General features: G+C 38.7%; 1 long non-coding RNA gene and 1 pseudogene across 1 annotated transcript in view; one reads left to right on the forward strand and one right to left on the reverse strand.

Moving 5' to 3' along the window:
* Positions 1-9,130: 9,130 nt before the first annotated feature.
* The window catches only part of LOC120584458 (uncharacterized), a 30,056-nt gene continuing 24,576 nt past the window's right edge, over positions 9,131-14,610 (reverse strand). Inside the window, exons 5-6 of the long non-coding RNA XR_005648038.1 lie at positions 13,598-13,794; positions 9,131-9,701 (exon numbers count right to left, since the gene is read on the reverse strand). This is a non-coding gene — a long non-coding RNA (uncharacterized LOC120584458). The remainder of the gene's footprint in view (positions 9,702-13,597; positions 13,795-14,610) is intronic.
* On the forward strand, positions 10,202-10,320 carry LOC120584485 (uncharacterized; annotated as a pseudogene).

Consider the following 14,610-nt stretch of genomic DNA (forward strand, 5'->3'; position numbering starts at 1 on the left):
TCAACGTGATTACACAAAATATGCTCGTTTACTTTTCTCCATCCAGAGTGAGGAAGAAACTAACAGGAATAGACATAGATGGATATCGAAGCCCTCGCCATGCAGATGCATCCGAATCAGAAAAGTATGTTCACGGCTCTCGGCTTTCTTAAGGAAGCTCTGGGGAACTAGAAACAAACCCTCCGATGAGGCCTGCTCGACTGAAGATACCGAAAATCCCAGAACTATAGCTCATAATTTTGCTGGAACTTAGTCTCCAAGCTCGGTCACAGAACCCTGAGTCAGTATGTTCAATACAGAGGTGACACAGTTTTGCCACTGCATTGCAGCCTGCCACACCTGGACCTGCAGCAGTAGCCTTGTTTTCCTGTAAATGGAAATTCTCCAACAGCAGTAGCCCTAGCCCACTACCATGGACCAGCCACCGGTCATACATAAGAAGCAACCTCAGCCAGGGCTCTTATACTCTTGGCCTTTTAATATCGTGCCTCAGTGGATAGATTCTCTGGCACGATCTGGTCGGGGATGTTCTTTTTCTTGCCCCTCCACATTCCTACTAGAACAGAGATGCAAGTTTCCCTTAACATGTGCTTTCTTAATCTGAGAAATGCATGGAGCCTCTTGCCTTGTAATACATAAGCTGTCTCATTCATAAAGTCTTGTCCTGGGAAATGCTTCATTCATTCCTGCAGCAGACCCACAGTTGGGAGAGCAAGGGCATTCAAAACCTTGGGAGCTGGAAGACAATAGTGGAGTGCTTGGCAGCAGCTTTCAGGTGGCGTTAGCAACATGCACCGACGCCAGGGAGAGGATAAAACGCCGCAGTTCTTTACTTGTCTCTCTGTAGCAAAAGAGTCTCTTCGCCTACAATTAGATGCCAAATCCTCAGGACCTGGGCGAGGAAACGATGCGTTCGCCGTGGATTGGCATGAAGTCATGTACTCCAAGACAGCAAGGCATTTAGCTTGAAAGCGTTTGCCGTTGAAAGAGAAAACGAGAATTCTGGGATTTTGTTGTCAATCAAAGCTGAGCTGGCTTCCTCTCCCACTGGACGACACACAGAATGCTCACTGCGCGCCCCCAGGCCAGGCCACGGAGCCAAGCTGGCCTTCTCCTCTGCCACCAAAGGCACATGCTTCCGTTTCCAAACCTAATCACGGGCAACTTAAATCTTCCCACCGTTACGCACGTTAGTAATTGCAAAATAATAAACATGACAAAATTCAGATTAATAGGGCATCCGGTATAACTCCTTTTGCAGAGAGAGCCCTCTGGAATCCCAAGCATAATAGGTCTGTGTTTATTTCTCCACCAGCAGCATAATGTGACTGATTTACAAGAGTTTAACTCAAGTGTTAATCTGACAGTGACGAAGAGCTCCTCACTGGCAGTCACTTACACTATCATATTAGTCGCCTCCTCTATTAAAGCAGTGTGGTCGATAATTGCAATGCTTTTATGTCTAGTGGTTCTGACAAGCCTCTCTTCAAGTCACATATGGGCGGTCTGGCTCTCTGCTCAGCCCCACAGTGGCAAATAATTTAAACTGAGAAAGTATTGTTCTCCACGTATTGTGGAGCAAGGGCAGTTCAAGGAAACTGAGACTGTGCATGGCTACCTGCTGGTGTGTAGTAAAATAAGATGGACATGATACCGGGTTGGGAGTACAATTAAAGCTATTTTGCACCGATGTGTTGCTGGACAGATGAGTTTCCACATGGCAGAGCTTTATGATCTTTAAGGTAGACTGAACTAATAGATTGGTGTGGAGCGCACTAAGTTACCAAGGATGAGAAAGCAGGCAGTAGTACATTTGAACTACAGGTTTCTCATATGCTCCGCGTCATGCTGAGTTTTTATAGCTCCTGGCTTTCAAAAAGCCTGTTTCAAAGAGGTTTGCGCTAGACTGGGCACGCAGTTTTGCTCTGCAGATATTGTCGCTACCGATTTAGTGGAATGCAATTAGGAAGCCTAAATTAAGTGGTAATGGAGAACCAGCTCTTGAAACTGGGGTTTCCACGGCAACCACTGCTTACAATACAGCCTTCAGTTAGTTTTCCCACTTTATCTGCAAAATGCACAATTGAGCTTTAAAACAGCTCAGCGCTGAAAAACGCACTGTAAACAACTGTTTGCAATGAGAGTTTTACACTGTCTTTAAATACAACAGACTATCTCAGAAAATTTACTTGTCCATGCTAAAAAGCATAATCTGAGTTGCCAATCAGTGAGTGATTTTGAAATTTATTATTCCTCTCCCATTTGGGGGTTTATTTTTAAGGGAAGATGTCACGAGTCATTAGGCTTCTTAACTTTGGTCTTTCTTGCCCCATTTCCAGCTCCCCCGACAATCCGTATGTCCCACTGGTCCCCTGCTCAAATGCATTTTTATGTCAGCAAACACAATTAGTTGTCTTAAATAAACACGCAGTGTGCTCCTTTGCAAGATTCTTTTCATATTTTGATAACACTTTACAAATTTTTCTTATACTTTCTCTTCATATCATGTCATAGACCTGGAAGACTTTCATATTTACTGATGCATATTTATCCTTTTTCTGGATTACTATTCTTTTGAGTCTTAACGTTTCTATTCCATTTCTCTATACATTCAATAGTTGACCAACTAGGAACTCCTGTGCCAGCATATGTAGACAAGACAGAGTTCAAAGACAATATCAAAATAAGTGTACTTTTACCACATGGCTATTAAGCACATGGTTATTAAAAAAATAACATGGAGAATTTGTACTTTTGTAAAATTCATTTTCCTTCATGGTAGGAAATCCATATTTTATTATTATAGGGTCGTCACTTTCGTTTCAGTGCATCAGGAATACACACACACACATACATATAGAGTTACACGTGTGCATGCATTTTTTTAGTGGGGAAAAAAATCAAATTGGATTCTGCAAAGAAGAGAAGAGGATGGAATCAAATGTGGGGTCTCCTAGCTGCAACGCTCTGTTTAATTGCCAGTTCTAACAGGATGAGCACTGGAACATGTCTGGACAGACTCAGGCAGCTGGTGAAAACTCACGGACCCCCGGCAGCACGGAAGGGAGCGTCGCCCAGCAGTTCGTGCTCTCTCAAGGTTGTCTTAATACCTGTGTGCTATTTTCACTGGAGAACATGCAGACAGAGGAGCAGAAATCATGTGTGTGCCATTACAATACCTCGCATTTATGTGACTTTTACAGAGAAAACTAGATGCTGGTGACACTGGTCATGTGAACCTCCATTTAATGTTTGCTGTAGACTTGGTGTGTCAGGTGGGGAGAATGTCTCTTACAGCAAGCCTGGACCTTCAGCACTATGGCCTGCCTACTTCAATTCTGACATGTTGCAAAGTCTTCAGTTTTGACCCAATGCAGATTCAGGTAGTACCATTGCTCTCTGGAAAATTCCTTTTTTTTTCTCTCACTGCTTAATGGTACATACTGTCCAAGTGGCTTTGACAATTTTCACATTTTGAGAATATAAATGTTGAGGAAAACCAAACGATCACATAAAAGAATTGGCTATTTTAATAAGGCTTGTGGTATTTTTAAAAGAGTCTTTATTGCTTATCTTAACATTGTTATAAACTCAACCAAAGCTTTATTGTAGGCCTTTATTATGAAAATACATCCATTCACTTATATCTTTAAGTATTTAAACTTGAAGAAATTGTATGCATCTTTTCGTTCAGTAAGTGATAAACTCGAGAGATATTATCTGATTGCGTCCCTGCTACCAATGAGACACACTCTCTGTCTTTCCCATGCCTTAAAATAAAATGTTAACTCAGTGAGGTCTAAATTTAAATCTTCTATGGGAACAAACCTACAGCAATAATGTGCTCACAACTTTTGGTCGGCATCTTATTTTGACTTTGCTGACATTTTCTCCAAAGTACACAAGGATGCCCTGAAATTATCCTACTCCAGCACTAATGTACATATTACGGTGTATGCATTCCATTCCATTCGACCAATCTTTGGGACAAAGGGAAGGTTCTAGTGTAAGGACATATCTTATCATATTCCAAAACCACAGTTTTTGAAAACTACATTTTTAGACTAAACATATGGTCAATGATTTGCCCTCTCCAGGGAGCAGATTTTAATTCAGGCTTTGGATAATATGGAGGCTACATCACAGAGAAGGTCATGTGAGGCCAGAGGTAGGCCCAGTGGTATTTTGATGTGTGGGTCTCCTCCTGATTATACAAAGAACTCCACACACTGGGTGGTCAGAGTGCCAGGCAGCAACAGGGACAGACTTTCTGCCAAGTGCCTACCTGTGTATGTGTGCCCCACCCTCCTGGCACTATGTGAAGAGCGACCAATTCACTCAACTTCTACCCACTTCCAGCCTAACCAAGCCACGCCCTGAAAGCAGAGAAATGCATCACCACTGGATTCTTATAAGGTTACAATTATCCCCTTAGCTCTTAATTTCCTTCTTCTTCTACTTAAACTTTAATTTCAGGTTTCTTCTAGATAATGCAGATGTTACTTTCTAGATAGAATTAAAGGAAAGTTAACCAAGGGTATAGGGTACAGGATTTTTGCCTTATAATGCATCTTAATAACTCAAAGCCACCTTGAATAATGGGAATATTATTAATCCACCTCCACTTTTCTACTTTGTCATGACTTGACATTTTGATATTAGTTAGTGTTATTTTAATTACAGCAGTGAACATCTCATGTATCATGATGAAGGAGCCCGTATACACATTGCTGGGAAAGTCCTACTGGATCTTTGTGGTTCGTTTCACTTTTGAGGCTTAACTGCAAGTTTTATCTTCTAATGAGTGTACAAGTGTTGAATTCCTTTCTCAAGGAATCTATGATTAAATTATTGCATCAAATTACTGTATTTCATTCTGTCTCCAGTGGGGAGAGAGGGGAGTTGAAGGTGGATATGATTGTTTTTTTTTTCCCCTTAAGCAATGTTAGTTTTAAACATTTAAGGAGCCCAAAGGTTAAAGTAGATTAAAACACAGTCTACCACGAACTTTCGAAATAGAAATAAATATGGTTGGTAGAAGATGTTCTCTGTTTTGATTCCAAGGAAATGATTTTGTCATCCTTTTCTCTCCAGTGAAGTAAATATATTTAAAGTAAGCACAATAAATATGTTTCTAAGCAGCATATATTGTAATTATAATTAGCTCTTCCTCTTTTGCGAGGTGGCGTGCATCGGATTACTTCTAATTACTCCCAAGCAGTTTGCTGGTTTCTTATTTTGGTGAAGAGTCTCACAATACATCTTTACAACCATAAAGACAGACATTTATTTGCTTATACTGAGGTCTTTTTGAGCAACTCACCTTATTCTTAGTTGAGAGGAAAAATTAAAGGCGACCGCTGTTACATTTCCACCTTTAAACCCAGCAATCTATGCATACTGAACAATCAAAACTGATAGGCTCCCTGATATTTTGTAATAAATTCTTCCATTTACAGACTTTTCCTTGACTGGGTGGCTGGTAATGCTATAGAAATTGATTATTCATGATGTTCTTATCACTGCTTAAAATATCTAATTACTTTTCCTCCACAGATTTGGACTTGGCTTACTGGATGCAAGGTGACAAATGAAGAAAGCCCCTTAACTGGACGAACTGTCCCGGAGCACAAGGTGGTATTGACAGCAAATCTGATCTGAATGAATTTTGTCAAATTTGATTTCAATGGAATTTAAGAACTCAGAAACAAGGATGTAAATGAGTTTTCTGTGCTTCTGGAGTGTCTTCTAATAAGTCTTGTGCACACAGCCCTATAAAACGTCCTCGGAGCATATAGCTTTATTTCAAACACATGGACATTTACAAATATATTTTCCATAGATATAACATAACCTATAATTTTTATTTTGATAAGCATTTGGTGATGTTTACTCTGAAATTCTATGGAAGATCTAAAGTGCCTAATATAGAGATTAACACAATTAAAAACTAAATTAAAATCAAAAACAGAATGGTAGATGAAAAGGGACAAATCTTCCAGAAAAAAAGTATAATCTTAGAGCAATAATCTCATAGTAGTTTAGCTACACTTAACTCTATGAATGCAATTATCTAATTTAACAGTTCTAGATGTTACTTGTTCTCAATTAAATAGAGATATGTCTCTTCATAACTAAATATTGTATTAATATCCTTTAGTGCCTTCAGACAAGCCTTGTGTTCTAGCAACATATGCTAAAAAAGAAAAAAAGAAAGATTGGACATGCTAATAGTCTAAACTGATAGCCAGTTAATAGGTACTTTGACTCTGAGTCATAACTTTGACTTTGATTTATAAAGCTCTATTTTGGGATGAGTTAAACAAGTTGTGTTTCTTTCCTAATTAAAAATAGCTTTATTGATCTCTCGACCTAAGTACACCTGCCTTTGGCACGCTAAGGTGAAAATTTTGTTCTTGCTAAAACTACGCAAATATCTTAGGTGAGTTTTTCTAAAACGTCATGTCAGGCTAAGACAGTTTTGTCCTTATGAAAATACCAAGTGTGCACTTACCTTACATCTTCCTTATTGTACTGTGTCATATATATAGAAGACAGTTTTTCCAGAGCATCGTTTATAAAACTACAGTTTCTTTGCATATAACAGCACTTAATAAGTATTCTCTGCATTTAATTTAAAGGAACCGAATTAAAAGTTTAATAATAATCACTTTGACATATTTTGTTAGCTCATTATTTGATGAAGTAACTGTCTCCTGACCGTACTGTGAGCCTTGTGGGAACAGGAATTCTGTCTTATTTATCTTTATATCACTAACGTCTAAAAGAGCACTTCAAGTGATGGTGCTGGGGGAGACACTGAGGCATGGAGTGTGTGAATGGTGTGCCAGTTCAATTGCTAATCCAGCCCCTACCAGGAGCAGAACGAGACATTTCTCATTACCTAGACCACTGCATCAAGAAGATGAAACTATGATAAATTAAAAATGAATCATTTTAAGAGCTGAGTATAATTTTTGGACAGCCCCATGGGAATGAATATCACTTTTCAAAAACATGTTTAGGCTTTGGAAGCAAATAGGGCGAGTTCAAGTCTTTTCTCCAGCCCATTCTAACTTCACGATCCAGAGAAAGTTACCCACCCTTTCAGCTGCTCTGTTCTCTCCTCTTAAGTGAAGAAAATAAAATTCTCCTTAAGAGTTGAATGGGAAGATTAAATAAGATTGAACATGGACAATGCTTAGAAAATTATAAATTCTACACATGGTTTAATTTTTTTCTCCTTTCCTGATTTTCAGGGATTGTAACCTCTGATTTTTATAGAAATCAAGAACCTTGGACTTCATCAAAATGGTTTCTTTTTATCAGTAAAGTTTTAAGTCTTTTGTATTTTTTCAGTTTATTGAGTTTAATTACTATTTCAGGATTCTTTCAGGATTTTTTTGTCATTTATTTTTATCTTCCTTTTGTTTTTGTGCTTTCATTTCCACAATGATAGGTCTCAAATCAGCATGTGGCAATAACCTATAAATCTGAATAACTTTTATGACACAAAATGCAACATAAAGATTTTTTGTTCAACACATCTTCACATCATTTAGAAGAATGGAATTTTGATTTTCGCATCAGATCTTTTTAAATACTTAACCTTTCTTTATAATATTTTTTACAGTATCAGCCCCAATGTCTGATAAATTGTTTATAACAAGTATAAGTAACCAAATTTTTGTTTGGTTTTTAGAAATCTTTTAGGAGAACAGGAATCTCATCTCTCAAGCATCTAGAACAGTGTCTGACACACAACAAGCACTCAATAAACATGGGTTAATAAAAGCCAAACAAATGCAAAAAGACATCTATAATAACATTTTTTAAATTAAGTGAATAAAATCATCGGTTATTTCATTATGAAATTTGTATTTTCAGTATCTAAACACAAGAACACTTGATTATTCTGCTAACATAAGACCTGCTCGGTGACCTTCTTCTCTTCTAATGCTGCCATCACCCACTGCCATATACCTCCATATAGCTGCCCCAATGCACTTTCTCCCTTCTAACTTACCCCAATATTCACAGCTCCTCATTGGAGGAACACTGCTATACTCTTTCTCCCGTGCCTCTGAAATAACTTATTATTTGCAGTTGGCATTTTTTTCTATTGACTTCTTTAAATGATTTCTTCACTTCAGTGGGGGGATAAGGTTTTTCAATTAATAAAATTCTGTTAGATTGTCTTCCTCTCTAAAACCTTATCCTGAAAATCGAAGTTCTATTTAATGAGTTATCTAACTTGTACTGATGCATTTCAGGAAATGAAATGCTATCCCCATTTTCCTAACTCTTTTTGGAAGAAGACCCTATATGATACATCAGGATGCTTATCCTCCAGTTCCATTATATGAAAGTGACAAAGCAGATTACCAAGTAAACTCTTCAGTGCTGCACACAATTTCTTCGTTTCTCCACCTAACCACCCTTTCCTTCTGAAGAATTTTATCCTTTGCACGTTAGTTAGTTCACATTTTTCCTATATAGAAATTGCTTCCTTCAGATCTAAGTCATGTCTAAAAATGTTCTGTTTGCAACTTAGGCTTTTCAACAAGACAATATGATATTCAGAAACCAAGAAGGGTTCTTCCTTCCCTTCTGGTTGTTTAGTGGCGGAAGACACCATCAAAGTGGAGGATGGATGGGCAATGTTCTCTCCTCTTTGAACCAGGGATGTTTATTCCCCCTGTTCTCCTTCAACTGAAGGGCAGAACTGAGCCTCATGCATTCATTCTACATTTACTGCACATCTGTGTGCCAGGAGCCATGCTGGGCGGAGTCTACATGGCAAGGCAGACATGTGCACACATAAATAAAGTTCAAAGTAATAAGAATTATAGTAAGAGCAAGTGCAAAATATTATCAGAGCAAGGGTAAAAGAGTGACTCACTGCTAATGAACCCTCTGGAAAGGTTTCTTTTGGGAACTCTTTTACATGACAATTTTCTGTCTGACAGAGAGCTGGAAAGACATGACACCAAAATAAAATAGCATGCAAAAAGGCATGGAGAGATAAATATCTTAGAGTATTCAGGGAATAGTAAAAAGCTTGATGTAGCTGGAAGCTTGTAAGGGTGGGAAATAAGAGGCAAATCAGATGCTTCTGTAAAGCCATTTATTTGTTCAAGTAACAGATACTTCCCAAGCACGTACGAGAGCAGGCCTATAACAAATTTAGAGCAATAAGGGAGCAGACTTGACTGCAGACCTCAGGGAACTTGCAGCCTAGTGGAGAGGTCAGGTTTTAAAGAAACCATTGACCACTGACCACAGGGTGTAGTTCTAAACAGCATCGTCATGCCCTGTTACTTTAAGGTTTCACAGTGCAAAATAGAATCAAACATCCAATTTTCCAATTCAAAAATAAAATTATAATTCTATTTGTCAAACTTTTAGTGTTATGTATCATCTTAAGTGTGGTATTTTCGTTGCCAATGGACACACAAGAGTAACAACAAAAACAATAAAATGCCAAGGAATAAATGTAATGAAGAATTGTTCATCACCTAAATGAGGAAAGATGCGAGTCTGCTACATGGCTTAAAAAGAGATACCATCACCTTCAAGAATCCTGGTGATACTAGCATTTTTAGGCTCAACCTCGTGTCAGGTACTCTGTTGAGAGTTTTGCTTGTCCCCTCTCATTAATCTTCACCACAAACCTGTTAGCAGCTGCAATATTTCTCTTCCTGTCACAGATGAAGAAACTGAGAATTAGAGAGGAAAAGAAAATTCACAGATTTTCCAGCAATTTTTAGATACTGGCTCTGAGTTAACGTCAGTTCCTGGGGAAACAGAATACTGTTGTGGTCCACCAGTCAAGCGAAGAGTTATGAAAATGAGGTGTGAGATCTGTGAACCCACCCTGTAGTTTGTACGTCCTTCCGACATGTACGGCTAGAATAGTCATACTTGAAAATTGAGCCATAGCATGAGGAAGGGCCAAGTGGAAACCTTTAAAACTATTTCCATACCATATCTTCATACAAAATAGTAAACCTAAAGCAATACCACAGGTGGAATCATTGAGTTAAGGACCACCATCAAAGACCTAAAAGATTCGGAAAGATTGATTTTTATCCCAACCCCATTGTACTCAACGATTTAGTCTATGATAAAGGAAAATGGGTTTTGAAGGTTGCTGGATTTTTAAAAACTTAATCGGATGGTGATATTAAATGTCTCGCTGGTCTATGGCCATGCCACCCTGAATAAGCCTGATCCCGTCCGATCTCGGAAGCTAAGCAGAGTCAGGCCTGGTTAGTACTTGGATGGGAGACCACTTACGAAGACAAGGTGCTATAGGCATAAAAAATAAAAAATAAGGAATTGTAAGCTGGCAAGGTCCTTGCAATCTGTGAGGTCAATCAAGTGTTACCTCGTCTAAAAAATAAATAATAAATAAATAAATAAATGTCCCATCGTTCTTAAAGTAGTCTCATAATTGAAGCAAATACTATTTTTAAAATGTTTTAAGTAGTCTTGTTATCAAAGCAAAACAACAGATCCTGGTATTTGATAATTTTTTTTCTTTCCCTATAACCATAACTCAGTAGACATAATGCGTTCACCTGGAAGAAGTATACCACACCCTCTTATCTCAGGGTTATGTCAGTTCTGTCATGATTTATTCCACAGACACCTTGATCACCTCATACTGCATAAGGCAGAATGTTGATAACAATTACCCCAGATCTCTTGGTGAGTCACAGGAGGGCCAGAGTCAAAGATAAAAATTCAAAGGCTTGCTCCTACATTGAAAGTTCAGCAGTTCCAGTTGTCTGGGACATATCAGGAAAGCCTCTTCAAACTGCAAGAAAATTTGCTGCATCATGAACCCACTACAACTAAGAAAGTGTCCTCTTTGAACTTTGGAGGCAATATATACTACATTTATTTGTGCTGCTTCAATCCATTTAATTTACCAAGTAAATCATGAGGGCACCACCTTTTAGGGAGGTCCAGGACAAGCAAAGGCTCTCCAGATGGTCCAGGTAGCTGCAAACATTTGGACGTTGAGAAACCACAGATCTGTTTGTGCTCAAAGTGTCTGAGGCAGGGTTAATACTGTAGAGAGATTGTGGCAAACCCTAATAGAAAAATAATAGTCCAGGCTCATATGGCTTTGAAGCAACAGCTCTTGAGGTACTTATGGATCCTGGTAGACTGAATACCTGAATATGGGACAACAAGTAACTGTGTGTCCTGAGTTGATCATCCAGAACTGGGTGTTATCTGAGTCATCAACCCATAAAGATGGGTGTGCCCAGCACTCAACCATGTCAGGTTCAAGCGTCATGGGGAGTTCTTTATGGAAAGCTAGGCTTAAAAGAGAAAAAAAAAAACAAAAACGGAGCCTGGTTTATAGACTCTTCTGCATGGTAATGCAGATAACAATCATGAGTGGGCTTTTCACTGTTACAACTCTGAAAGACACTGGTAAAAGGAAATTCTCCCCTTTGGCAGAATTTCAAGCAGCATATCTAGGGTTTTGTTGTTTGAAGTCATTTTCGTTTTACTTTGTCTAAACATAAAGATAATCAGAGGTCAAATCTACACTAATTTATAGAAGGTAATTAATAGTTTAGCCACATGGTAAAAACTTTGGAAAAACCAAGAGTGAAGGATGAGTGACGAGGAGGTTTGGCGAATGTGTGCACGAATGCATATATTAGAATGGACTCAGAGTGGGATGTGAACGCTCACCAAAAGGTGTCCTTGTGGAAGAGATTCTCAATAATCAGCCCTCTTAACAATCAGATGAAGATCCTACGGAACATCTCTTAACATCAACTATCAGTGCCTTCTCAGTGGGCTCACCAATTAAGTAGCCAGGGTGGCACAAATGGTGGTGATATGTGGATTTCTCTTCTTCAAGACTGGTCTAGCTGGCCTCATAATTCGAAGTCCAGCCAGCCACCAGGAAGCAAATTAGTTATAATTAGACTCCTTCCAAGATGGCTGGGACCTCAGTGCCTCCTCTGGTAGTGATACATGTGGATATGGACTTTTCTTTTGATGCTCACCTTCCTTCTGCCAACAACACCCCAGGACTTATTGAATGCAAGCAGTATGTGCCACTGTATCTTTCCCGCTGGAAAATGTCAGTCCAGCATGCAATAGAAGAAAGGAAGGCTGGCATTTCTCACATTTCTACTTAAGCATGCACCCACAAAATCTATCTGCTTCCTGAGCCTGCAGCTTGGGCTTTCTTTGTTCAGAGGCCCTAGGAGCCAGAGAGAAATGCTTCCAGAAGAGAATGCAGCAATTGTACGATGATGTGTAACTTGAAATTGCTGCCTCTCCATAATTCTAGGGACACCTGTTGATCATCCTTGGTGACCTGACAAGGCATCCTTTTGGCATTGTGGATTTTAGTGGAAGTAGTTCAAATTTACCACAGTAACCTCTTAATTCAGCAACCTTCTGCCACAGTACGGGTCGCTTTCTTAATCATCACGCAGGTAACAAAATTCTGGGGCTTACTTGATTCCCTACAGCCTCAGTCTATGGACAGATCTTTCAGCCCTCCAATAATCATAAACTCCAAATAACTGGTAATAATTACTTTCTGTTTAAAGGAGCTGGATAGATTTTAGTTATCTTCAACTGATCGATAACTGATTAAATGGTGGAAGTGTATTGAAAGTTCATTGTAGCTAAAAGCTTGTGGAAAGTTTTTGGAAACGTGTCACAAACTTCTTAAAATATGTGTGCTCTTTGACACAGAATTCTCTTCTGAGGATTTCTTCCAAGAAAATAAACAAGCAAGTGCACAAAAGTGTATATAAAGAAATGTATCTTTTTCTAATTCAGAAAAATTGAATTTAACCTTGATCTCTAAAAGTGACAACTGATAAATGAACAATAGCAATCTATAGAATCAAAATCAAACCGGAAATTTTAGAATGATTTTCTACTTCTCAACAGAGAAGAAGAATCTCATAAAATTCAAAGAAAACATAATCCATAAAGATGTGTAGCAAAGTATTTGATTTTCTATAAGTGGTTATTTTTTTTGTCTTGTACTTAGACAAGAGGGGAAGGAGTGAGGAATAGCAGGCAAGACCCTACAATGTTTTGCATATAATTTTCGATATTTCCAATTGAATAGTAAAATATGCATTTTTTTGCCATTTAAATTACAGCAACTAAAGGCAGTGGGCACATTTTGGTCATTATTTATTTCACAACCATCTGTTGAATGCCCATTATATGCAATAAATGCCAAGAAGACTAAGATGAAAAAAGACATAGGTTTACATGAAAGATTTTGATAGAGTAGGAGGATCTGAACTTAATGGTTAAATTTTAAAAGTTGTTCCCAATTACACTGGTGCTCTCCCCTGGTTCTCACCCTTTCTGCCCTTTCGACATGTTATGAGGGAGCCACCAATAATATTAAAAGGTTGTCATGGTTCAACTCTAATGTATGACAGGTGTCTTATTTTTCTTCTGCTAGGGGTGTTATCACATAAAAACTTTAGAATATTTTCTTGATTTTTGTTATTTTTTAATAGCTCAGGATTTTATGAACACTTTTCTATACATCCCTCCCCTACACACACGCACATACGCACCTTACCTAACTTCAAAAGTTGGCTGCTTTAGTGCAGAGTAAATGCCAGTGTAATTTGCAGCACATCCCCAGTCATTGTGCTTTCGGCCCAAGCAAGTTCATTTCAATTGATTGACATCTCCAGTGTGGTATTTTGTGGCACACATTCTCCACTTCCGGCTATGCCTGAAGCTAAGCAGAGCAACACAAGTCCTCCTGTGCACCTGATGGAGTAGAAGACCTCTATAAATAACCCTTTCTTTCTTTACCCAACAACCATGCTCAGGTGTTATAAACTTCTTAGACCAGATTTCCTCAGTCATTGATTCATAAACAAATTTTTATAAAACAAACAAAAAAAAATGTCACTGCTGTGTATTTGCATTTTTAAGAATCAACACTCAACTCTTGGGATATATCAGGTAAGTCACAGGTGCCACCCTCCACGTTCTCCCCTCATGAACTTGTGTGCTGCAGTTAAGAAAAGTATTTCCTCTACATTCATAGCTCCTTTTTTAAGGCCACCAATCGATGTCTATTTTTCATATAGCCTGAGCCCTACCATTTTTACGACATGATTCCTTTGCTCAAAGACACTCAAGTAGAGTGGGAGGAGAGAGACACAGATACAAACGTGCACTTATTAAATCTAGGCTAGGGCAGCTCAATCCTGACGAGACACAAAGATAGAGATGGAGAGATGGGGAGAGAGATTGAGAAATCAATAGGGATTGGAGAGAAAGGGGTCTGAAGGTTAGATAAGATGTAAATGGGCACAGAGAGGATGAAAGATGTCCCCAATAGAAGGGGGGAGTAACGTCAGATGGGACCCTGAGCTGAGAGCAATGCAGGGAACAGAGAAACAATGTTGAATAGGTTCTTCGAAATGTTTATCATCTAAGTTCATTATGCAAACACAGCCAGTGTGCTGTCATTATACCTATGCCTGTGTTCTGCGTTTCACACTTGTCCTAATTAATCCTCAGTACAACACTTGGAAGTGGCATTATTGCATGAGGAAGGAACTGAGGCTCAGTGAT

Source organism: Pteropus medius, unplaced genomic scaffold, assembly GCF_902729225.1.
Source record: "Pteropus medius unplaced genomic scaffold, Ma_sr-lr_union100, whole genome shotgun sequence".
Classification (NCBI taxonomy): Eukaryota; Metazoa; Chordata; class Mammalia; order Chiroptera; family Pteropodidae; genus Pteropus; species Pteropus medius.